General features: G+C 37.8%; 1 non-coding gene across 1 annotated transcript; it reads right to left on the bottom strand.

Annotated features, from left to right (window-relative positions):
* Positions 1 to 3,292: 3,292 nt before the first annotated feature.
* On the bottom strand, positions 3,293 to 3,365 carry TRNAE-CUC (transfer RNA glutamic acid (anticodon CUC)). Its single transcript has one exon. It is a non-coding gene; the product is annotated as a tRNA-Glu (tRNA).
* Positions 3,366 to 10,200: the final 6,835 nt, after the last annotated feature.

The raw sequence follows: 10,200 nt of genomic DNA on the forward strand, positions 1-10,200 counted from the left end.
TACGTGCCTGTATATAATTATTTCTTTTATAAAATTGTCATGATAGAATATAGATTATCTTGTAGCCCTTAAAAAACTAATATATTGCACAAATTTCCTCATGTATTTAAATATTCTTCAAAAACATAATTTTTAATGGCTGTATTATATTTGATAATATTATATCACATAAACATACCATAATTTAGTAACCATTCTTCATGATGTGTTTAATTTTTTTCAATTTTATCGTGATAAAGCTTTGTTGAACATCACTTTTTACTGATATTTAACAGATTTCATGAGCTAGAAGAAGGGGACAAAGAAGATCTACCATAATACAAGTCTAATTTCTTCAAATTTATAAATTCCATAAAAGGGAGATTTTTATGGGTAGTAATAGCTGCCTGGTATAGTGAAAGCTCTGTTAACCCTTTAGATGGTTTTGTTAACAGTATTTATAATGGAACATGTTTTAAATACATAACCTTTGTTGTAGATTAAACATATAGAATGTGTGAGAGTGACTGTTACTAGGAGAACCTTAGCTTTTCCATTTTCTGATTTTGCAGTAATATAGCTTTTTATGTAACTAGTTCGTATTTGTGAAGTGCTTTGAAGATGAAAGCTATTATGTAACGGCAAAATCACTTCATAAAAATGTTACATATAAAATACGAAAATCCATAGACATACTTTAAGAATTTCAAAGTAACATCAACTCTTTCATGTAATCATTTATAACCACCGTCTTTAGACTGGTAATCCAGGATTCATTTATAGATTATTCTTGGAGTATTTTAGTGCTATCTGTTATGGTGAAATTGTTTTTATAGTCAAAGGCAGTGGTTAGGAATGACATTATTCTTTTTAACCATAGCTATTGAAGTTGTAGCCCAATTTATAAATAGGTGAGAATAAATAAAAATTGGCCATAAATATAAATCTTTCTTTGTGCCATCCAGCATTGCAACCACACAGATGGATATTCTAAAGAAATAGATTTCATCGTGTGTTGTTAAGGTTTTAAAGGTGCAACAATCATAAATTACAGATCATCTGATTCCTGTAGCTTATTTAAAGAAAGAGTATACACACTGCTATATTTAAAATGGATATAGCAAGAAGGATCTACTGTATAGCACAGGGAACTCTGCTCAATATTCTGTAACAACGTAATTGGGAAAATAATTTGAAAAAGAATAGATACATGTATATGTAGAACTGAATCACTTTGTTGTACACCTGAAACTCACACGACATTGTTAATCAACTGTACTCCAACATAAAATAAAAAGTTAAAAAAAATAGAGTGTACAGACTGTGTGAGAATTGGACCTGGAGAGTTAGCCAGGTATGAAAATAAGGATTTTCCCTGTGTGCATCTTGAAACAATATTCCACATGAACAATGTGTCCTCCCTAAAGTCACGGTGTCCTGATATTAACATTTGACACTTTTATTCACACAATGATTTTTATTTTAAAATATTGCCTGTAAAGTTTCTCTGGATCTCCCCTATCCCTTCCTAAATACATATTACTAAAATGAATTATTACTGCCAGTTCTGCAGCTGAAGCTGTAGATTTCCAGGGACTGCTTCCAATAGTAGTCCTCTTCATGTAGACATATCTCAACTGACTGAGTCCAAATGCTCACCAAACCATCCTATGAGACATGTTGTCTTTGGCCAGAATTGAAGTACAGTTATGCTGAGGTTAAGAACAGGAGCCCAGGACTGTAACAGTGCAAAGAACCAAGAATCAGACTGAACTTTGGGTAGTACGGGCATGTTATGGTTGAAGTCCGGTACTTTTGCTTTTGCTTTTATGCCTTTCTGCTGGTGTTGACGTGTGTTGATGCAGTATGACTTCAACTTTGGAAATTGAAAACGAATGAAATATTTTCTGTCTGACTTCTTTTCATTACTCTTAGTTCTTACTTCTTCCTGTTCTGGGCTGCTTCCCCACCGCTCCCCGCGTCTGGGTCTGTCTGGTTTCTAGGGCAATTTAAGCTCAGGCATACATGAGGTATAAGAAAAGTAATGTTGTTCCTGAGATCTTTTTTTTTTTTTTTGGCTTCTGACCTTTTTGTGCACTTGAAATTACATTTAATATTTCATTACTACAGGTCTTTCCATTTAATTTCCTGGATTTCTTTCTACTTGAAAAAAATCTACAAATTTGGTTTTGCACTACAGAATTATGGGGTCTAATAATTCTCCAGCCTATGACAGTTTGGTAACGGGTACCCTCCAGCATTTTTATTGCACACAGTTTTATTGCTAAAAGGTTAGGCCATTGGACGATTTTTAAAAGACGTATCCATCAAACATTGCTCAGAGAGAACTAAAATCATGCACAATTTAAAATGTAACCAACATTTAGTCATTTCTTTGAAAGGGGTATCCTTAAATTCATTATAAGAAGAACCCCCCACCTAGGAATGTAACCCATAGGTTCGTGAATATGGAAGGGAGGGTAAGGATGTAGCACGGGTGTGTTTAGTACCTCAAGTAACTAACTGTGCAATAGTGAGGGTGATGAAAAAGTATTTCCCTAATAGTCTTCCCCTTTTAGTCACCCATAAATACTTCTAGAACATTGACCTTTAGTCAGATGGTGAATTCTTTCAACCTGACATGACAAGGAAGGAACACTGAGCTAGTTAGGAAAACTCTCCTGCAATCCATTTTATTTTCCAAATGGCTTAAAAGCAATCAAGAGAACTATAAGATTGGAATTTCATAAAATTTACAACTTTTCTGGTGATTGGGAAATGGAAGGTGCTTTGTATAATCGGGCACATCCTTTTGTCTCTCTGCGGATTGATCTGTATCCACGGAGCAGATTGGGTACATCTCTAATGTGACAAGCTTTCATGGAGATCCGATGGCTTCTGCAGCCCTACAGGGCTGAAGTACCCAAGCGCCATTTGCTCCGTAGGCCATGCAGTAAATACCTGACTGCTTTTGGAGTTAACTGATTTGATGGAAGACTCTTCCATTTTCTGTGGTGGGAAGTTTATATGCTTAGGTGCTAAATGCATGAAAGGGCTATGTATCACACTTAAAAGTTCCTTAGTGAGGCTGATGATAATATTTAATAGTGGTAATTTTCCAAAGAAAGTGAAATGTATGAGCTGTTAGGTATTGTTTAATGTGTGAATGGAAAACCCTTAAAGAGAAGAAAGGCAAAATGCATAGTTTCCTTTCAGGCACAATGTCTCCCATTTTGCATAATCCACACAAATGATTCTGACAGTGTTAACGTTGTTTTTTTCTTTTTTGGCTGTGTGACCTGTGGGATCTTAGTTCCCCAACCAGGGTTCAAACCCGGGCTCCTGGCAGTGAGAGTGCCAAGTCCTAACCACTGGACCACCAGGGAATTCCCAGACAGTGTTACTCTTAATACCACCAGTAACCATTTAACCTTGCGAGTCATGGTGGGCTTGCTCTGCCTCTCCTCCTCACCCTCCCATCCTTAGTCTGTCCATGACCATGACAGGTCCTACTTAAGACCTTGGGGTTTGCTCTTTCTTTTGTGTGGAGCACTCTTCCTGGGCTCTTAACATGGCTGCTTCCATCCCATCCTTCCATGTCAACCTAAATATGTCCCTTTGGAGGAGGCTTCCCTGCAACCCTGTCTAAAGTAGGCTTTCCTTATTTTTCTCTATCATACCTCCCTTTTTAGTTCCATGATGGCTCTAATCTCAGTTTTTAGTGATTTTATTTAATTATTCCCTCACCTCCCCACCATAATATAAGGTCTACAAGGGCAAAGACTTTGCCCTGTGATTTACATATCCCTGGCTTTTCCTGCAGTACATGACATAAAGTAGGTGCTCAATAAATATTTGCTAAGTGAATGAGTAGACACACAAATGAATTTTAATTTAAGCACAATTTGAGAACAATTCCTGCTTCAACTAGATGACATGCCATTTTCCTTTTTAACTGTCTGTTTGGTCTATCCTGTGTTCAGCTGTTAAGGATGCTAACTGATTTTGATGAAACTAGGTATACTGCTCAGTATAAGTGTCATCTTGAATTGGATTTATAACTCTGTCTGTCTTCTTGAATCCAAATACTGGCAGATAAAACTTGACAAATGGTACTTGGAGCAGATTTCAGTACAGTTTGGTACATGGGTCAATGTACCATTTAATTGAAATGTGTGGAGACTGAATTTCATGAACCCTTAAGCCTAACCTTAACCTCCCCCAACTCTATTTTCTTTTTTAATGATACTGCTTTCTTCAAAACCTAACATATGAGGCTAGATTAGAAGTGTCTTGGGAGGGAAAATTCACAAGGAGTTTTTGTTGTTGTTTTTGGGGGGGTAGTTATGAGTGATTTTTATTTTCTTCTTACTGGTTTTCTGTAGTAAGCAAATTATTTATAATACTGTTAATATGAATATGGTATATCTAAAAATTTTATTTCACTGTTAGAATTTATTCATGTTAAGAATACTTAACACGAGACTTTAAAATATATCGAGATTGGTTCAAGATGGCAGAGTAGAAAGATGTGCACTCACTCCCTCTTGTGAGAGCACCAAATCATTACTAACTGCTGAACAGTTTTCGACAGGAAGACACTGGAACTCACCAAAGAAGATACCCCACATCCAAAGGAGAAGCCGCAATGAGATGGTAGGAGGGGTGCAATCACAATAAAATCAAATCCCATAACCACTGGGTGAGTGACTCACAAACTGGAGAACAATTATACCACAGAAGTCCACCCAGTGGAGTGAAGATTCTGAGCCCCACATCAGGCTTCCCAACCTGGGGGTCCGGCAACGGGAGGAGGAATTCCCAGAGAATCAGGCTTTGAAGGCTAGCGGGATTTGATTGCAGGACTTCGACAGGTCTGGGAGACAAGAGACTCCACTCTTAGAGGGCACACACAAAGCAGTGTGTGCATCAGGACCCGGGGGAAGGAGCAGTGACCCCGTAGGAAACTGAACCAGACCTACCTGCTAGTGTTGGAGGGTCTCCTCCAGAGGCAGGGGGTGGCTGTGGCTCACTGTGGGGACAAGGACACTGGCAGCAGAAGTTCTGGGAAGTACTCCTTGGCATGAGCCCTCCTGGAGTCTGCCATTAGCCCCACCAAAGAGCCTGTAGCCCCCAGTGCTAGGTTGCCTTAGGCCAAACAACCAACAGGGAGGGAACTCAGCCTCACCCATCAGCAGACAAGCAGATTAAAGTTTTACTGAGCTCTGCCCACCAGAGCAACACCCAGCTCTACCCACCACCAGTCCCTCCCATCAGGAAGCTTGCACAAGCCTCTTAGATAACCTCATCCACCAGAGGACAGATAGCAGAAGCAAGAAGTACTACAGTCCTGCAGCCTGTGGAGTGAAAACAACATTCACAGAAAGACAGATAAAATGAAAAGGCAGAGGACTATGTACCAGATGAAGGAACAAGATAAAACCCTAGAACAACTAAATGAAGTGGAGATAGGCAGCCTTCTAGAAAAAGAATTCAGAATAATGATAGTGAAGATGATCCAGGACTTTGGAAAAAGAATGGAGGCAACCAACATTTGCATTATAGGGGTTCCAGAAGGAGAAGAGAGAGAGAAAGGACCCGAGAAAATATTTGAAGAGATTATAGTTGAAAACTTCCCTAACATGGGAAAGGAAATAGCCACCCAAGTCCAGGAAGCACAGAGAGTCCCAGGCAGGATAAACCCAAGGAGAAACACCCCAAGACACATAGTAATCATTGACAGAAATTGAAGATAAAGAAAAATTATTAAAAGCAACGAGAGAAAATTGACAAATAACATACAAGGGAACTCTCATAAGATTAACAGCTGATTTCTCAGCAGAAACTCTATATGCCAGAAGGGAATGGCATAATATATTTAAAGTGATGAAAGGGAAGAAACTACAACCAAGATGACTCTACCTGACAAGGATCTCATTCAGATTCAACAGAGAAATCAAAAGCTTTACAGACAAGTAAAAGCTAAGAGAATTCAGCACCACCGAACCAGGTCTACAACAAATGCTAAAGGAACTTCTCTAAGTGGGAAACACAAGAGAAGAAAAGGACCTGCAAAAACAAACCCCAAACAATTAAGAAAATAGTAATAAGAACATACTTAATCTATAATTACCTTAAATATGAATGGATTAAATGCTCCAATGAAAAAGACACAGGCTCACCGGATGGATACAAAAACAAGACCCATATATATGCTGTCTACAAGAGACCCACTTCAGACCTAGGGACACATACAGACTGAAAGTGAGGGAATGGAAAAAGATTTTCCATGCAAATGGAAGTCTAAAGAAAATTGGGGTAGCAATACTCAAGTCAGTTAAAATAGACTTTAGAATAAAGAATGTTACCAGAGACAAGGAAGGACACTACATAATGATCAAGGGATGAATCCAAGAAGAAGTTATAACAATTATATGCAGCCAACATAGGAGCACCTCAATACATAAGGCAAGTGCCAACAGCTGTAAAAGAGGAAATCTACAGTAACACAATAATAATGGGGGATTTTAACACCTCACTTACACCAATGGACAGATCATCCAGACAGAAAATTAATAAGGAAACACAAGCCTTAAATGACACAATAGACCAGATAGATTTAATTGATATTTATAGGACATTCCATCCGAAAACAACAGACTACACTTTCTTCTCAAGTGCACACGGAACATTCTCCAGAATAGATCACATCTAGATCACATCTATATCACATCAAACATTTAGAGAAGAGCTAAACCCATCCTTCTCAAACTCTTCCAAAAAGTTGCAGAGGAAGGAACACTCCCAAACTCATTCTAAGAGGCCACCATCACCCTGATACCAAAACCAGACAAAGATCCTACAAAGAAAGAAAATTATAGACCAATATCACTGATGAATATATATGCAAAAATCCCCAACAGAATACCAGCAAACAGAATCCAACAACACATTAAAAGGATCATACACCATGATCAAGTGGGATTTATCCCAGAGATGCAAGGATTCTTCAATATATGCAAATCAATGAATGTGATATACCATATTAACAAACTGAAGAATAAAAACCACATGATCATCTCAATAGATGCAGAGAAAGTTTTTGACAAAATTCAACATCCATTTATGATAAAAACTCTCCAGAAAGTGGGCACAGAGGGAACCTACCTCAACATAATAAAGGCCATATATGACAAACCCACAGCAAACATCATTCTCAATGGTGAAAAACTGAAAGCATTTCCTCTAAGATTAGGAATAAGACAAGGATGTCCACTCTCGCCACTCTTATTCAACGTAGTTTTGGAAGTCCTAGCCACGGCAACCAGAGAAGAAAAAAGAAATAAAAGGAATACAAATTGGAAAAGAGGAAGTAAAGCTGTCACTGTTTGCAGATGACATGATACTATACATAGAGAATCCTAAAGATGCCACCAGAAAACTACTAGAGCTAATCAATGAATTTGGTGAAGTTGCAGGATACAAAATTAATGCACAGAAATCTCTTGCATTCCTATACAGTAACAACGAAAGATCACAATGAGAATTTAAGGAAACAATCCCATTCACCAGGATGTCCACTCTCGCCACTCTTATTCAACGTAGTTTTGGAAGTCCTAGCCACGGCAACCAGAGAAGAAAAAAGAAATAAAAGGAATACAAATTGGAAAAGAGGAAGTAAAGCTGTCACTGTTTGCAGATGACATGATACTATACATAGATTATCAGAAAGATGCCACCACAAACGTACTAGAGGTAATCAATAAAGTTGGTAATGTTTCAGGATACAAAATTAATGCACAGCAATCTCTTGCATTCCTATACACTAACAAGGAAAGATCAGAAAGAGAAATTAAGGAAACAATTCCATTCACCATTGCAACAAAAAGAATAAAATACCTAGGAATAAACCTACTTAAGGAGGCAAAGGTCCTGTACTCAGAAAACTATAAGACACTGATGAAAGAAATCAGAGATGACACAAACAGATGGAGATATATACCATGTTCTTGGACTGGAAAAATCAATATTGTGACAGTGATTATACTACCCAAAGCAATCTACAGATTTAATGCAACCCTATCAAATTACCAATGGCATTTTTTTACAGAACTAGAACAAAAAATCTTAAAATTTGTATGGAGACACAAAAGACCCCGAATAGCCAAAGTAATCTGGAGGGAAAAAAACAGAGCTGGAGGAATCATACTCTCTGATCTCAGACTATACTACAGAGCTACAGTAATCAAGACAATATGGTACTGGCACAAAAACAGAAATACAGATCAATGGAACAGGATAGAAAGCCCAGAGATAAACCCACGCACCTATGGTCAACTAATCTATGACAAAGGAGGCAAGGATATACAATGGAGAAAAGACAGTCTCTTCAATAAGTGGTGCTGGAAAACTGGACAGCTACATGTAAAAGAATGAAATTAGAACACTCCCTAACAGCATACACAAAAATAAACTCAAAATGGATTAAAGACCTAAATGTAAGACTGGACACAATAAAACTCTTAGAGGAAAACATGGGAAGAACACTCTTTGACATAAGTCACAGCGAGATCTTTTTTGACACACCTCCTAGAGTAATGGAAATAAAAACAAAAATAAACAAATGGGACCTAATGAAACTTAAAAAGCTTTTGCACTGCAAAAGAAACTATAAACAGGACGAAAAGAGAACCCTCAGAATGGGAGAAAATATTTGCAAATGAATCCACAGACAAAGGATTAATCTCCAAAATATATAAACAGCTCATGCAGCTCAATATTAAAAAAACAAACAACCCAGGCAAAAAATGGGCAAAAGACATAAATATTTCTCCAAAGAAGACATACAGAGGGCCAAGAGGCACATGAAAAGCTGCTCAACACCACTAATTATTAGAGAAATGCAAATCAAAACTACAATGAGGTATCACCTCACACCAGTTAGAATGGACATCATCAGAAAATCTACAAACAACAAATGCCAGAGAGGGTGTGGAGAAAAGGGAACCCTCTTGCACTGTTGGTGGGAATGTAAATTGATACAGCCACTATGGAGAACAGTGTGGAGGTTCCTTAAAAAACTAAAAATAGAATTACCAGCAGTCCCACTCCTAGGCATGTATCCAGAGAAAACCATGATTCAAAAAGACACGTGCACCCTAATGTTCATTGCAGCACTATTTACAATAGCCAGGTCATGGACGCAACCTAAATGCCCAACGACAGACGAATGGATAAAGAAGATGTGCTACATATATACAATGGAGTATTATGCAGCCATTAAAAGGAAGAAAATTGGGTCATTTGTAGAGACGTGGATGGACCTAGAGACTGTCATGCAGAGTGAAATAAGTCAGAGAGAGAAAAACAAATATCATATATTAACGCATATATGTGGACCCTAGAAAAATGATACAGATGAACTGGTTTGCAAGGCAGAAATAGAGACACAGATGTAGAGAACAAACGTATGGACACCAAGGGGGGAAAGCAGCGGGGGGTGGTGGTGGTGGTGTGCTGACTTGGGAGATTGAGATTGACATTTATACACTAATATGTATAAAATAGATAACTAATAAGAAAAAAAAATTAACCCATATTTATGGGATTTATGGGAAATTTTTAAAAAGTAAATGATCTAAACAGTCAGAGATGGTAAGACTGGATTAAAAAGCAAGACCCAACTGTATGCTGTTAAAAATATTTTTTTATATATATATATATATTTATTTATTTAGTTTGTTGCTGTTTAAAAAAATAGAATACTTAACATGAGATCTAACCTCTTAACAGTTTTTTATTGAAGTGCAGTTGCTGTACAATGCCGTATAAGTTACAGGTGTACAATGTAGTTCACAATTTTTAAAGGTTATACTCCATTTATAGTTATTATAAAATATTGGCTATATTCGCAAGGAGTTTTAATGGTGGCTGTTTAGCTGTTTTCTCTAAAAGTCCCACATCCCCTAACCGGACAGAGTTGATGATAGATTTCTTCATGACAGGTTTCTTGTGGCAGCCAGGCCCCATGGGAAGACCTCTAAGGATAAAGCAACAGGGTGCGATTGCTATTCTGTGTTCCCTGAGTGGGTCTATGCCAGCAGACCAGAGGTAGAGGCAGATAGAAGAAAAGAAACACTGACCTTGGCCTAGTGAAAGTGGAGGCTTTCCCGCATGGAAAGCCTGTCCTTCCCCAGGGGTGTTAACTGTCATAGTTTTGCC

This window comes from Physeter macrocephalus, chromosome 7, assembly GCF_002837175.3.
Source record: "Physeter macrocephalus isolate SW-GA chromosome 7, ASM283717v5, whole genome shotgun sequence".
In the NCBI taxonomy this organism is placed as follows: domain Eukaryota; kingdom Metazoa; phylum Chordata; class Mammalia; order Artiodactyla; family Physeteridae; genus Physeter; species Physeter macrocephalus.